The sequence below is a fragment of the Neofelis nebulosa genome, chromosome 5 (assembly GCF_028018385.1).
Source record: "Neofelis nebulosa isolate mNeoNeb1 chromosome 5, mNeoNeb1.pri, whole genome shotgun sequence".
Classification (NCBI taxonomy): domain Eukaryota; kingdom Metazoa; phylum Chordata; class Mammalia; order Carnivora; family Felidae; genus Neofelis; species Neofelis nebulosa.
Genome location: NC_080786.1, coordinates 44,818,482 through 44,834,350, shown reverse-complemented (window position 1 = coordinate 44,834,350; position 15,869 = coordinate 44,818,482). Strand labels below are relative to the sequence as shown.

At 45.4% G+C, this 15,869-nt stretch overlaps 1 long non-coding RNA gene across 1 annotated transcript; it reads left to right on the top strand.

Moving 5' to 3' along the window:
- Positions 1-467: 467 nt before the first annotated feature.
- On the top strand, positions 468-3,241 carry LOC131512014 (uncharacterized). Its single transcript, XR_009261876.1, has 3 exons — positions 468-558; positions 2,101-2,215; positions 2,892-3,241. It is a non-coding gene; the product is annotated as an uncharacterized LOC131512014 (long non-coding RNA).
- The last annotated feature ends 12,628 nt before the right edge of the window (positions 3,242-15,869 follow it).

Below are 15,869 nucleotides of genomic sequence, written 5' to 3'. Positions count from 1 at the left end.
AGAAAAAAATTTAAACCACTTGAGGGACTTTATTCCAGAGAAGTGGGTTGAGGAGGCAGTATAAAGAAAACGATCCTCAATATTATTAAGGAGCCTATAAATTAAACTCAAGTAAGAATTTTCTACTGATTAGAAGTCAGCCATGTCAGAGCTGCATCACCCAGGGGCTTGTCAACCATCCTTCAGGCGGGCTGTGTTCCTCATAAATGTTTCGGCTGGTCAAGATCCCGCCAGGTTACTAGGGCAGCGTGAGAAAGACGTGTGAGTCTGCTGGAATGCAGGAGGCCTTCGAGTGCAGATGCTCAATAAATACTGATTGATAACAACTCATATTTAGTGCTATAACGAAGATTAGTAATATTAATTGGAAACACATTTAATGTTAGCATGGTTGGTATGATTCATGGCTAACACATAAAAACCAAAGTAAAAGTCAAGTTTTACACGTTCTCTCTTCTCTTTTTTTAAGGACTTTAGTGGAGATGAGCTGTCACTCGCTATTAAAAGTTCAAAGTCAAATTTGCAGTCCACTTCTGGCAAGGAAGACAGAGCTGCGTGGTATGTATTTTAATTGCTAATCTTGCTCTCATTTTATCTTATTTTTTCCATGCTTATTTCCTCTCCATATCCACGATTTCCTTTTTAAAACGTTTATTGCACTATATGTATCTTTGAAAATGACTGCAGATTCTTTTGCAATGAGGTAAGGTACAATTAAATACATACATAAGCCAGATGTTGCTTGAAGACCCCTTGGAGATTTAGTTAAAATTGGTTCACCCCCCCAATCCAAGAACCTCAAAGTATCCCCATGATTTTGACACTTCTGTGGGCATTGTCAGTTCAGGCCCATCTATTCATTTTTTTGTTTGTTTGTTTTTGTGGTTTTTTGTTTGTTTCTTTGTTTGTTTTTTGCTCATGCTTTCAACAAGTATTTATTGACCACCTACTACATCCTAGGCATTATTATAGGCACTAGCAACACAATGGTGGAAACCAAAGGACAGCAAGTCCTTGTCCTGGTGGATCTTCCTTTCCAGCAGTCGGGAGGCAGACAAACAAGCAAAGAAGAGTATCATAATGTGTGTGAAAACATGGTTTCAGACAGCAAAAAGTTTGATGAAGAAAATGAAACAGGGTAGCGTGAGGTCCTATGATGCGGGGGTAGGGGTGGTAATTGATTTCCCCAGCAAAGGCCTCCCTGAAAGCTGACCACTGACTGGAACCTGAATGGCCAGTTGGTGGCCTGCAGATCTGAGGGAGGGGTTCTGGGCCAAGGGAGCTACCAGGACCACCACTGTGAGGCTGAGCTGAGCTGGGCATGGTGCGGAAGACACAGGGAAGCCAGTGCAGCAAGGTCAGCTGCCCTCAGGAGAGAGGGGCTGCGATGAGGGAGGAGCAGGGGCCAGATCACGAGGGCTTTGTAAAAACCAAAAGAGAAAAGAGAAGTGTGAAGAGATTTGCTTTATGATTAACCACTGTCTCTGTTTTATGGCGGGAAGGTTGCACAGGAGCAGGAGACCATTTCGGAAGCTCTTACAGTTGTCCAGGCCTCCAGACCTGTGATGGGGTGTTAGACACGCAGGTAGGAGTAGGTGGAGGCAGGCTCAGTTTTGGTGAGGCTGAGAGAGAAGCCAGCCTCCAGCCTCAGTGCCCCGCCCACTCCCCTCACTGGCTTCTGCAAGAAATTCAGTTGCACCAAGATTCTGAGTTTTGGAACCTTACTTAAGTTTGCGGGGCCAGAGAGAAAGGCTCACTTTGGGGAGCATGCAGGCATCTGTGATAGGGCCTCCTCTGTCTCACTGCCCTTCTAAGGGTCCATGGTGCCCATGTGATGGTTCCTCCAACACATGCAGTCCTGTCCCCACTGCCAACTTCCTCAGAGGGAGCCAGCGCCTGGGCATCGGTGCCAGTTGAAGATCGTTGCAGACATATTAAATCACATGGAAACCCACCCACCTTTCACGTTAAATATTATTTACATGCGAGTTACCTTGTGGCTGGCCACGTGATAGGCTGTTGCAGTTTGCACGCGTTTAATTACATGCTTGGTTTTATTTTACGGTTTACTTTTCCGTTGCCTGATCAATTTTGTTTCAGGCCTCTAACATTTTGTGGGCCATTGCAAAGCTCGCATTCTCCGTGCCTGTGGAGCTTCATGGTGCAAACAGCCATGATCAGGCCTGTCCGGGTGGTCCAGGCTCGCCAAATTCTAGTGAGTGACACGGTCTCCATGTCACTGCGTGTGCACACAGGAGTGCTGTCACCTACTGAAGGTTTCCCAATATGGCCCATGGTGTAAACCCACGTCTCCCCCACACTCCCTCCTGCTCTGGGAACCCTGAGCCACTAGATAAAGGAGTTAGGCCCCAAGAGTGCGAACAGGCCTTCCTGCACTGCCTGCCTTCCTCTTATTTGCAGGTTCCTTTCCACTCCACACTCCTCCATGCCCTGGACCTTGGGTTTAGAAAAGTCAAGTCAGAGCTTGAGGCAGCAGAAATTCTGGGCCCTGAATTTCTCATGGCTGCCCCAGGCCATGGCATGCCCTCTCCTGAGGATCCCGACACCAGAGTCTGGAGCTGAGGGTGGAGTGTAGGCCAGAAAGAGAACGTCTTAGAAAGGGTTCACAACCACCAGATGCAAGAATACTGGGGCAAAGAGATGGGAATGAAGTTGGGAACAGGAGGGAGAAAGTGGAGGGGAAGGAGCATAGCGGGAAGCATCTGGGAGGACGGGCCTGCACCAATACACGGCCCACAAGGGCAGCCTCACCCACCTCTGCTCTTGCCGGGGCTGCAGTGCGCATTCCAGCAACCACACAGGTCACCCTGCTTCATCCTTTCAAGCATTGTTCATGCCTGTCCTCCTCCCTTCTTTTGCCATCTCTGTAGGTCCAGCACCCCTTGGAGACACAGGCGTCCTCCCCACATCTAGAGACTTTTGAAACTAAGACAGCAAACCAGGGAATTGAAAACATTAGCTCTGAAGTCACGCTGCTTGGGCTCAAGGGCCAGATCTGTTCATAATCATTGGTGCACCTGGGCAGATTTCTTAATGTGCCTGTGCCTCAGTTTCCTCATGTGTAAAACGGGGTGGTAGTAGTTCCTCCTTCACGAGATTGTGGTAAAGTTTCCTGCTAAACGCCCAGCATGTGATAAGGACTCCACAAATGCTTTGTTGTTATTATTTGAAAGAATTGGTAAAACAGGATCCCAAAATTGTGGTATATTTTCATGTTTACATTACCAAATTCTAATTCAAAACACAATGACATATAACTGCTATTCACAGGTAATTACAAGAGTGTGTTTGTTTGTTTGTTTGTTTGTTTTTTAATTAATTCATAGCACCCAAGAGGTATTATGGTCCAATCATAGGACTTGAGTTTAGAGTTGAATGAGAAGCATTTGTATCTATGACTATATATAAGACCTCTTTGCAAACAATGTCAAAATTATGAATTTGAGGTCCTTTGTGAATGTGTGTCCCCATGCCAAATACTTTCCCTGTCCTTTGCTAACCCCCATTCCCTCCCACATTCATATCTTCAGATGACCGGAGCGAATAACTTCCAGTGGGAAGCTGGAATAAATTCCACTTCCTGTGTCTCTGACTTCACAATTAGATTAATAGGGTACTAGGCCTTTGATTCTATAATTGGGTGATTTATACATGTTTACATATATCAGATATATACATATACATGTATTGTTTAAGATGCAAATGGAGGAGGAGAAATAACACCAGACAAACGCTTCTTTGTCCTGGAAACAACTGAAGTCAGACCAGTGTTTAGGAGATGAAGGCTTGCAGGTCCTGGCCAAAGAAGTTGGGGGGCAGAAGGGGCAGCGGAGGCAGCTTCCTGTCCTGCACAATTTTGTTTTACCTCATGTGGTTTGTGTGTCCAGTAGAAGTTGTGGGCAAGACCAGGAAGGAATGGATGATTTTCAGCCGAATGACACGTCATGGCTCTAAGGGTGGCTCTAAATCACAGCAGCCCATAATGCAAGAGCCTGATGAGGGTCGCAAAGTTAATACTGCAGCATGATTTCCCTTGGAAATACCAACGCTGTGCATGAAGCGCTTTGTGGCTGCTACCCAGGGAATGTAGCTTGCAGAACTTTAAAAACAGGAGCCTTGGCAGCTCTCCGGGAAGCTGAGATGAAAGCCTACCTGGAGTAGAGCAGACTGGCTAACCTTTCGGAGGCCCTTTTATCCTTGAGAGTCTATGGTTTTGATGTAGTGTTGAGTATTTTTCAACTTCGTCTCAAGAAGAGTCAGTGAGTATATGAAAAATAAGGTCTGGTTCTGCACTAATTCCCTCATGCATTTTTAAAAGGTTAAAAAGTGGATAAACATTGTAGTCACGCAATAAATAATAATTCTAATAAGATGAGAAATTTAGGGGTGCCTGGGTTGTTCAGTCGGTTTAGCACCCGACTTCAGCTCAAGTCACGATCTCCCGGTTCGTGGGTTTGAGCCCCGCGTCGGAGTCAGTGCTGACAGCTCAGAGCCTGGAGCCTGCTTCGGATTCTGTGTATCCCTCTCTCTCTGCCCCTCCCCAACTAGCACTCTGTCTGTCTCTGTCATTCAAAGATGAATACATGTTAAAAAAAAATTAAAGATAAGAAATTTAAATGTTTTCACTTTGCCTAAGAGTTAAAATACCTATGAAGGAATGCTTGGGGAGTGGCGGGGGCAGGATACCATTTTTTTTTTCCAATGGGAGACAAATTGTTGTTGCTCTGACCATAGTAGGAACACAGATTATTTTTGCTGAGTGAATGAGTTATTGATGAACATGGCTTTCCCTGTCTTAACATTAATTAGTTTGGAGGAAATAAAGTTAATCAATAATGATAAAAACTTTAAAAAGTAGATGACACTTATTGAATGCATTGTACTTCAATTATCTATTGCTGTATAGCAAACCACTACAAAATGTAGTGGCTTAAAAGAATATTTTATTGTTTCTTAGGGTTTTATGAACTGATTGGGTTCAGTTGGTGGTTCTTCTGTTCCACATCGCATTTGCTGGGGCTGGAATGTCCAAGATGGCTGTCTGGAGCCACAGTTAGAACAGCTAGAGTTTGACTGGGTCTCTCTTTCTCTCTCTCTCTCTCTCGGAAGTCTCTCTAACTGAATAGGCTAACTTCTTCATATGATGGCTCAGGGCTCCAAGAACAAGTGTCCCAATGGGACAAACCCCTGTTAAGACTCTGCTTCTATAGAACTTTCAAGTATCTCATTGGCCAAAGCAAATTATCCAACCACGCCCAGAGTCAGTGTGGGAGGGACTACACAAGGGCTTAAATCCTGGGAGGCCTGGTTCATTTGGGACCAGGAGTGTAACAGTCAACTCTACAACCCATACGTCACACCTGTCTCAGACATTTTACATAAATTTATCCTCTTTAAAAGTTAAAACAACCTTGCAAAGTGGATACTACTTACAATTTTCATTCTAAGATGAGAAAACCAAGGCACAGAGAGGTTATAGACTTTGTTGCCCCCAATCACACTGGTAAGAAGTAACAGAGGTGGGAATGAATTCAAGCCGTCTAACCCTAGAGCCTGAACTCGCAAGTCTGAAGGCACAAGCACAGGAATAGAAAATTATCAACTTCTAAAAGTAAGTAACATCTCAGAAATATATAGGTAATATTTGATTTAAAAGTTTATACATTCAAAAGCATTTATAAGGATTTTATCCTCCTCTTTCCAACAGAGCTCATATACATGTTACCTCCTAAAAGAATTGTGAACCAGGAAAAGCAAGAGCACTAGCTTGATGAGTTCCACTGACCTGGGTTCGAATTTTTTTCTTATTTATTGAGCCACTCATTGACTTAATTTCCTCAATTATAAAATGGGAATGATGATGATATCTAGCTTGTAAGGCGGTGGTGAGGATAAAACGAGATATTATAGTGAGTATGAAGTGTCTGGATGTTCTAATGCTCATGTCCATGTGTAAGTTTGCATATTGGACTGAGTCGAGTGTAGTAGGACATGTGGGAAGCAGATTTGTGGGGATCCATGATCTCCTACATGACCTCACTGGAAAATGATTAGGGCAGTGAATTTTAACCATAGCATAAACAGTTATGCCTGCCCACAGCTGGGAAGCATGGACCAGAACAGGGTGGGAGAAATTACTGGTTTAGAACACCCCACCCTACAAACAAGAGAAAAATAGACACCACGGTCCCTGCGAGACTCATGACTGGTATCCTCACAGAACTAGTCCAACTAACCCAACCCAATTTGACCAGACCTATTTAATCCATGCAAATTTAATCCAGCTCTAAGAATATCTTAGGCCATCCCCCAAAATTGGAGAGTAATGTACTGGCCCAATAAGGAGCAATTATCTGGTCCTGGTCACTTTCCAAAACAGAAAAATCTTTTGACTCTCATGAAGATGTGGATAAAGGGAGAAAAGAAAAAACAATCCATCATGAGTAACTTTCCAAACTTTAGTTTCCATTGTCTGGTTATGCCAACAGCTGTCTTCTGGTTTTGAGGCAATTTGCAGCTGGAAGAAACAAGATTCCATATTTCTTCCTCTGGGGGTTGAATGATGGCTTTTTCCATGGTATTATGGTCACAGTTCTATACATGAGTTATGGCAGCTTTAAATTACAGCCACAATATTATGGGGAAAAGGATAAACCCCTCACTGTCTTCTTTTATCTGCAAAGCACTTGGGAAATGTGGAGGAGGCCACTTACCCAAAAGGAATAAATTGATGGTGGGGGTATGTCTGTGTCAGGAAAGGCAGCTGGCAGCAGGCTTTGCTGAAATGCTCTCAAATGCTAACACATTATTTTACAAATCTCTCTTCCCCAGACGCAGGAGGAAAGACAAAGTGAAAGAGGATGAGTGAGGAGAGTGAAAACAGGGCAAACCCTCCTACAATCTGCTCCTTTCACTTAGGTCACGGGTAGTGCATTGCCCCGAACACTGGTCTCCAAGGACTCAGGGCTACTCTTTCCGAGACATGGTTTTGTGGGGTTTTTAGGTAGTTTCCCATAATTCATTAAATGTGTTTCTCACCATCTCACTATCTCAGAGTACTCCCTGAGTGCCGTGCCTCAATACTGTGATATAGTTTTTATCTTATTAGTTGTGTAAACTCATGTAAGTTATTTCAGCTCGCTGAGCTGGTATCTGTGAGATGGACGTAATGACACCTACATGGCAGGATTATCGGGGTAGCTAAATAAGGTTGCTTGCCCCTTCCTTCCTCTCACCTTTCTTTCACACTGTATCAGTTCTGCATCCCATTTGTGTCCAAGATGGATTCTCTTCTCTCCATTGTCTCGCCGATGCATCGTCTCTGACATGAACCATAAAAGAAGCCTCCAACAAGTCTCCCTACCTCAGATACTAGAGGGATCTTCCGAATGCACACGGACTGTCCTCCTCCTGAAGCCCATGTTCAGTCCCGTTGGCTATAGCGTAAGGTCCAAACTCTGGAGCAGACCACCCAAGTCTCCTTACCGTCCGACCTCACCTCTTCTCCCACCACATTCTCCACACACAGGCTCCAACTTAGTAAGATGGCAGGCAGGTGGTGTGGCCTTTGAGAGGGGAACAAAAGCTCTTGGCAGACCGGAGAATCCAAGAGATTCTTGCAACTGTGTGGTCAAACGAGCAATGGCAAAAGCTGAAGTTTTTGTATGGAATTTGTGTTTGAGCCACATATCTTTGTCCTCGGAAGACCTTTAGCAACTCAGGTTTACTTTTGAACAAAGGCATTCCCTTGTATTCTTTCCCCAGCTTAAGAATTGTCTGTTAATTGTAATTTTAAAAAGAAGAAAACAAGCAAGCAGTACCAGCTTGCTTTGATTAGAACAATCCAAGGGATTCCAGCCCTGGGAAGAGAAAGAGGTACTTTGGAAGCTAGGGAAGCCAGCTCTGTGAGGGACAGCTCTGACATAGCAGTGTGGCACAGTGAGGACACTTCTGGGGTCAAACAAGCTCACCCCCACATGTGCTCCTTCAGTGATGTTACCAGGGATGTGGGTCTCGAACTCAGGAACCGTGAGATCATGACCTGAGCCGAAGTTGGGCGCTTAAAGTACTGATTTTAAAATACCAGCGTTTTTAAAATGAACAATACTATTTGAATGGAAGACTTTCTATTCTATGCAGAAAAGAATCAGAAGCTGAAGGAGAACTTTGAAAGCCACACAAGAACAACAGACTTCCCAGTCGTGGGTGACTCTCAAAGCATTAGGCTCCGTGGAAGAAGCCAAGCACACAAGGTGCAATACTGCATGGTTCCATTGATATACATGACATTCTGGAAAAGCAAAACTTCAGGGGCGGAAATGAGATCAATGGCTGCAGCGAATGGTGGGAGTGGTGAGCTACAAAAGGGGCATGAGGGAATCTGGAGGCTGATGGGCCTGTTCTGTGTCGGGATTGTGGTGTTATTACAAGACTGTGCCAACACTCATCTAGCTGTATGCCTAAAAAGGGTAAATTAAAAAAAAAATTTTTTTTGAATGTTTATTTATTTTGAGAGAGAGTATGTGTCTCAGGGGAGGGGCAGAGAGAGAGGGAAAGAGACAAAGAATCCCCAGCAGGCTCCATGCTGCCAGCCCAGAGCTGACACGGGCTTGAACTTATGAACTGTGAGATCAGGACCTGAGCCGAAATTAAGAGTCTGACGCTTAACTGACCGAACCACCCAGGCGCCCGAAGGGTACATTTTATCATATGCAAACTATATCTCAATAAGCGCCCCCCCTTACACATACACGCGCTCAGAAAATGAGCGACTAGAACTGGTTAGAATCAGGATCTGTGGATGTGTCCAGAAAATGGCCCCTTGGGTTTTTGCCTGTGTTAGTTATACATGAAGATTCTGCGACAGATTTTGCTTTTGAAAGAGTTCTGCTGCTAAAAATATTTGGAAACCACTGAATAAGACTAATGCCAGTGGGGGGCAGCCGAGGTTTCTGAAGAGAATGCTTACTTTTTGGTTTTGTTTTTCCCCCAGACGTACCTCACGAGGAGACAGAAACTAGAAAGGGAAAAAAAAAAGACTATATATTTACTTTCCCTGAATAACCCCCACAGGGTTTTCTTTCCCTAGAATTTCGTCTTAATAAGAACTCTGCTCTCTAAATTTAGGAGCAAAGGTTTGGGAGCCATCTGTCTTTGCCAGTCTGGACGGGCCTGCTGATGGACAGCCCTCAGCCCAGCCACGGGAGCACAGCAGTAAAAGGACTTTGGAAAGTTTTGCCAACCTCGGGAAGCTGACTGAATGCATTGCCCCTGAAGCTGTGGTTTGGCTCAGGTAGCAGACGGCTCTCCTGAATTCGGCTTCTGAGACACTTCCATTGGAAGACCCTTCTGTGGGGGCAAGCACTTGCCTTTTACCACTGTCCCCATCGCTTGTTACTGCCTCCCCCTGAGCCTCTGTCTCCTGGCTGAGCCCTGAAGGTATTAATACTTATGAAAACGGTTAAGGTCTGCTGACAAATACTGGAACGAAGGGTAGACATTGGAAAACAAAATTCCTTCTTTCCAGCGTCTCTGCTTCGTATCAGATGTGCTCAGTCGTTCTTGGAAGTCTTGACCTCCTGCATCGTCCATCTGCACTGGGGATCCTTAACCACAGGCAGCTCAGGGCTTGCTGTAACCCAACGCCGCTGTCCCCACCCTCCAAACCCTTGGAAAGGGCCTCTGCAAGCCACTGTCTGACACAGCTCCTGTTGGGGGCTCCTCCTGCATGGCTCCTTCTCTTCCCAGATGCTGGTGACAGCTCCCTCTTCTTGTCCCCTCCAGGTGCAGGGGTGACAAGAGCTTCCCTCTGTCACTAGTTTCTGCTTCCCCACCTTTTGTTGCTTCCCCAACCCTGCTCACGCCTGTGTGAATAGTCCTTCTCTGACATCCTCTTCAGTTAAACCTTTTTATTGTTGTATCTGATCTCTATTAGGACAGTGACCATCCCAACCCCCCTGCCCCAGGGCCCTCAGGGTAAAATCCAAACTTCTTAATGCCCCACCACCCTGGCCTCTCCTGCTACTCTCCTCTGGTTCCCTAACTTCCAGTCTTCAAACTGTTTCCCATTCGGGGCCCTTTGCATCTGCTGTTCTCAGTCAGGAATGTTCTTTCCCCGTATGTTGGGTCAGCTGCCTTGTTCTCATCATTATGGTGTTAGGTTGGATGTCACCTCTTTAGAAAGTCCTTTCCAGGTCACTCTATGTAAGTAGCTCACCCGCCCCCACCCCACCCCCAGTTCTTTACCATCTTATTGCCCTATTTACATTTTTTTAAGCCCTTGTCACTTTTTAAAATTATATGAATTGCAGGGGTGCCTGGGTGGCTCAGTCAGTTAAGCATCCAACTTCGGCTTAGGTCAGGATCTCGTGGTTCGTGAGTTTGAGCCCCGCATTGAGCTCTGCGCTGACAGCTCAGAGCCTGGAGCCTGCTTTGGCTTCTGTGTCTCCCTTTCTCTCTGCCCCTCCGTTGCAAGATGAGGGCAAGATGAGGGCACTTAGAAAGATGAGGGCAGCAAAGGAGAGCACAATACCCTGGGGCCAGTGACACCAGGGCCCTCAGAATTTGCCAGAACTCTGAGAAAGGTGCCCAATGGGCAGGGCTGCCTGACAGGAGCTGTGGCCTTTAGCTGCAAACCCACAGCAGCCTGGCAGGCCGGCAGGTTCACTAGTCACTCTCCTCCATCCCTACCTTCCAATCTCCTGCCGGTGCTTCCATTATCCAATAGGGGGTTGGAGGGCAGAGGAGTTGCACTCCTGGGACACACACAAAGCAGAGTGGAGAAGACTAACACATCCAGAGGAGCAAACACACGCAGACAGCACAGCGAATGGAGTTGCCCTGCTCAAGACAATGCTTGGCACCCGGCTCACCACATTTCACAGCCCCAGGGAGCGCCATCTACCTAGAGCTGTGTGACATGGCAGGCCCGCCTGGCAATAGGACCTCAGAGAAGGAGGCATGGAATGAAGCCACAGATCCCTGTGGGTTTGGCTCCAGGTTCTGGGGATTGATGGCGAACATTTACGCCCTCCTTAACACAGGACAATCAGGACAGATAAAGATTCACCTCATGGTGGGGCTCCTGCATGCGGCCACCAAGATCTCCTCCATGCCCTGTCACATGAGGACTCAGAAATCCTGTGCCTGGTAGGCTTATACATTCCGTGCCAAGGACATTTCTGAAGTTGAAGAACAATCTCTATTTATGTGCAGCGTGGAAACAGGAGCTTGTTTTGCATTGTGTTTGGAGGCAGAGAGGAATCAGGTAGCAAGCTGGTGATGCTGCTGATTTTTCACGGAGGGCAGAGCTCTCTAGGCTTTGTGGGGGTAGCAATAAAATCATCCATCTATAGGATTAGTGGCTGGGTGGGAAGAAGCCAAGTCACCACATACTGCTGCCGTCAACTCTTAGCAAGGTGTATAGTTACTATGGAGACAGGTGTGGAGCAGGTATATTGAAGTGGATTATTAATCAGAAACGCCCCTTGAGGGCCTACTAGGTATGGGAAGTAGTGAGAATTCACAGCAAAGTGAAGACAGAAGGTCTGCCTTTGACAATAGAGGAGCTGTAGATGCAGGATTGAGAACCAATTACAACGAGACATGTTCCATCACTAAGGGCGGAGTGGGGAGATACTTGTCAAAGGGTTTGAACATTAGGCTGGAGAATAATTATAATGTGATGAAAACTGCTGCCGGCACAAATGTTCCCCATTTCCTCAGTCTAGGACAGGTTGAGAGAGGAAGTGACCTGGGACGGCTGTGAAAATGGAGAAGCAGGGGCAGACAGGACAGAGTGCTGGGGTGTGCAACTCCGTCATCCTCTCTGTGCCTGATGGCTGCACTGTGTCCTCCCATAAACGTAGCAGAGCTGCAAACAGCCGTGAGTTCTGTGCTGTTGCATTGACCCCACAAATGTAATTCTCCAACACACTTTTCTGTTTGACCCATCCTATGTAAGTTGCATGAAATAATGTGGTCATTGCTCTCAGTTGCTATGCATCAGCTTTGTTGCAAAAGACAAAGGAATGGCAGACACTTGTTAATTTCTGGTAGGAATTCTGCTTCCCCACAGGGAAAGCCACTGCATGTTTGTTGACTGATGACACACTGATCCACCAAAAAAAGAATAAAACCAGGAAGTACGTGTCCTCGGGGGACATCAACTTCTAACTTACAATGCTGGAACGTGTTCTTTCTTGCCATAAACACCCCGAGACACCAGCTGATAACAGATTAAGAAATGTATTTTCTATACAAAATTTTGCATTCGATAAGTGAGACCTTTCTTTATTCAACATTTATGGAGCCCTCACTGTGTGCCAGGCTCTGTGCTCTGCGTGGAAGATACAAAGATGGATAAGACAGCAGATACCTTTTGGAGGAGCTCGCAGTCTAGTGTGTGGGGGTGAATGTGGGAGACAGAGCAAGGCTGGGATGGTGACAATCACAGGGGACCTACCAGGAGAGACTGCTGACCGCATGGGGGTGCTGGGAAAGTGTTGTGGATGTCTTCCATTCTCCTCGCAGGTCCTCTCTCCAGCCTCCAGCCTGCTTTGGGGCTGTGGGGCTGGCTGGGAGGCACTGCATCATGGGCTCCAGTGCCCTGGTTGGATCTGCTCCTGGTTGGATCTGGTCAATGAGAAGCCCTAGCGAAAGATAACTGGGAGGGAAGAGGGTAAGGCTGGGGTGCTAATTCTCTGAGATTCCTCCTCCAGGATCATTCCAGAACGGCTGCATCCCCTCGTGAAGGATGCAGCTCCTGTCGGGTGGCCCGCGACATACAACTCTTTCCTCTGGGGACTTGTAACCTTCTCCCCACCAGCCCTGTCTAGCCTCTGCGATGCAAGCGGTGTCCTTTTTTTAAACCTGAAACCACATTTTGGTTTCCTTAAATCTGCCGATGCCTTCATAACTAATCCCTTTACTAATTCTCCCCAATTCCTCACTAATAATGTGCCGTCCATCTCCTTCCTGCTGGATCCTGACAGCTATGGAAGGTCCCCAGAGAGAGACGATTCCTGAGCTGAGTGCAGAATGGCAAATAGAGTTACTGGGGTGAAAAGTGGGGGAAAGGGTCCAGTCAGAAGCAACAAGCAGCCTGTGCAAAGACATGGAGGCTTCGAAGAGAGATCGCTGTGTGTTCCAGAAGCCAGGGCATGATATCTGACTCTCCTCCTTACCCCCAGCATCCACCTAGACGTCAAGCCCGGCACATTCTACTTCGTCACCCTCTCTCTCCAACCTGCCCACTTCTCTACATCTCCACCACCCTCGTGACTTCTTACCTCAGTTACTACACCAGCTTCTCTACGTCGACTTCGTCACCCTCTCTCTCCAACCTGCCCACTTCTCTACATCTCCACCACCCTCGTGACTTCTTACCTCAGTTACTACACCAGCTTTGCGATCGTTCTCATTCTCTCTGCTGACAACCCTTTGCTGTCTACTTACAAGCTCAGGATAAATTAATACTCCTGGGCCCTTAGCCCTCGAGCATCAGGGCCCTGTCTTCTTGTCTCTTGCCTGAGCCAAACTGAACTTGCTGCCTCAGAGACAGGGTCTCCCCTCCTGAGCGGCCCACACAGGGCTCCCTCTGCTTCCCCGCTCCACCTCCTCCCTCCGTCTGTTCTCTAGGCTCGCTCTACATCCCACAGGAAGCCTCTGGCTTCACCCATCTGTCTTCAGGGACCAGGCACCCTCCCTCTGGAGTGAGATATCCTTGCCTCTCCATGCACAAGACACAGAGCTGCTTGTGGAATCAGAGAATGAAACGTCACAAGAGCAGGGACTTGGGTGTGTTCGCTGCTGTTTCCCAGTGCCCAGGACAGTGCCTGGCACACGGCAGATGCCCAAGAAATATTTGTGCAATGAATGAGAGCCCAATCCCACGGTTTACTAACTGTATGCCTTGAGCTTTAATTTCATACCTGTATGCCTTGGGTTACTTTTTCTGTAAAATGAGAAAAGTAATAGTAATTAACACGAGGGCTAATGTGATGATGATTACACGAGAATAGGACATACAAGCAGACTGCGTGAACTAGAGCAAGCTGTCACAGAATAGTGCAAAAGTAAAAGGCCCTGAATAATTTCCCTCTATTCCCAGAATAATTTCCCTCTAGAACTGCATTTCTTTGTCTTTGTCTTTCAAAACACAGATGGACACCTTACCCATATTAGACACAGTGCCTAGGAACATGTTTTATTTCTTTTAAAATAAGAAAAAAAGGAATAAAATAATAATGAATATGTAATAACAAATCCAGCCCGGATTATATTTGCCTTTATACCAATGCAACTACACAGTATGATTTTAACTCTTTGTTTTTTAAAGTGGAAGAAAGGCCCCTGCCAGGCACGAGCGCCCAAGGCCCATGAAAGTCAAAATGTGTCTGTTTCTCTCATTGTCCTACTCTTGTTATTCTGATAGATAATTGGATTCCAAACTTGATTATGTAAGTGGCAACTATAAGCCAGATACTATGCTAGAGGGAAATCTAAAAAAGAATAAGAGGGGCTCCCCAAATTTGGGATGCTCACCAGGCATGGCCTGAGTAATGTAGAGGCAATGAAGGAAGATGATAAAAAGATGGAATAATCCAGACAGAAGTACTGTTTCCTCAAAAAGCGATGATGTGGGTGGATGGGAACTTCCTAACACATGATCCCAGCATGTGAACTCTCTTTCTGGAGGAAGGTGACACAGCATTGTGGCATCGTATCATTTTCCAAGTCAGGAGCCTGAAGCTAAAAAAAAAAAAAAAAAAAAAAAAAAAATGTTTTTTTAAATATATGGATGCTCAGACATAGATCAGTAGAGACATGATTTTCTGCCTTGACATTGCAATGTATCATGTCAGAATTAACCTTGATTTCACTGAAATACCTAATTATAAGCTCTAAGAAAACATAGTAATAATGTGTAAAATGTGAAAACATCAATGGGTTTTATAACATAAGTATCCTGATAAAATTTTGATGACTTGGCAAATAGAAAAATAGAAGGAAATGATCAGAATACTGCAGGAAGTGTTCTGCCAACTCCAGGATACAATACTTTCAAAACTGAGGTATAGTTTATCACTGGGAGATGGAATTATGAGTTATTTTACCTTCTTTTTATTTATCTCTCTATTTTCTTCTGTTTACAATGAACACCTGCAAATTTTGTCTCTAAAAATCGATATAATTTTCCAAGCCCAGCTATACATATTATAATGTCACACTTTGAAGATTTCTTTCAAGAAAATAATTAGAGATACATGATGGGGCTGTTTGCAAAACTGCAACGTTTAAATAAGCTAAGTATTTATCAGTACAGGATCAATTAAATACATTTTACTCTATCCCTAAATGGTCATTAAAAATTATTATTGAGATCTACAATTATTGATATGAGAGACATTCATAAGATATTGTTGAATATGATGTATAAAAATGTATAAAGGGCATATATGACATAATTCCTTTTAAAAAATTTGTAAAATGCCCTTTTTAAAGCCAGAGGGGAAATACGGGTAATTGTTACTTCTCTAAATCTTTCTTTCTAGTCTTCTTCCTGTTTTTTTTTGAAATGTTTTTAATGTTTCGTTTATTCTTGAGAGAGAGAGGAGGAGAGACAGAGTGTGAGTGGGGGAGGGGCAGAGAGAGAGGGAGACACAGAATCCAAAGCAGGCTCCAGGCTCTGAGCTGTCAGTACAGAGCCCCATGTGGGACTCGAACCCATGAACTGTGAGACCATGACCTGAGCCAAAGTTGGATGCTTAACCGACTGAGCCACCTAGGCACCCCTCTAGTCTTCTTCTTTTTAAGCATTTTATCCTTTTATTCTTTTCTAACTAGAA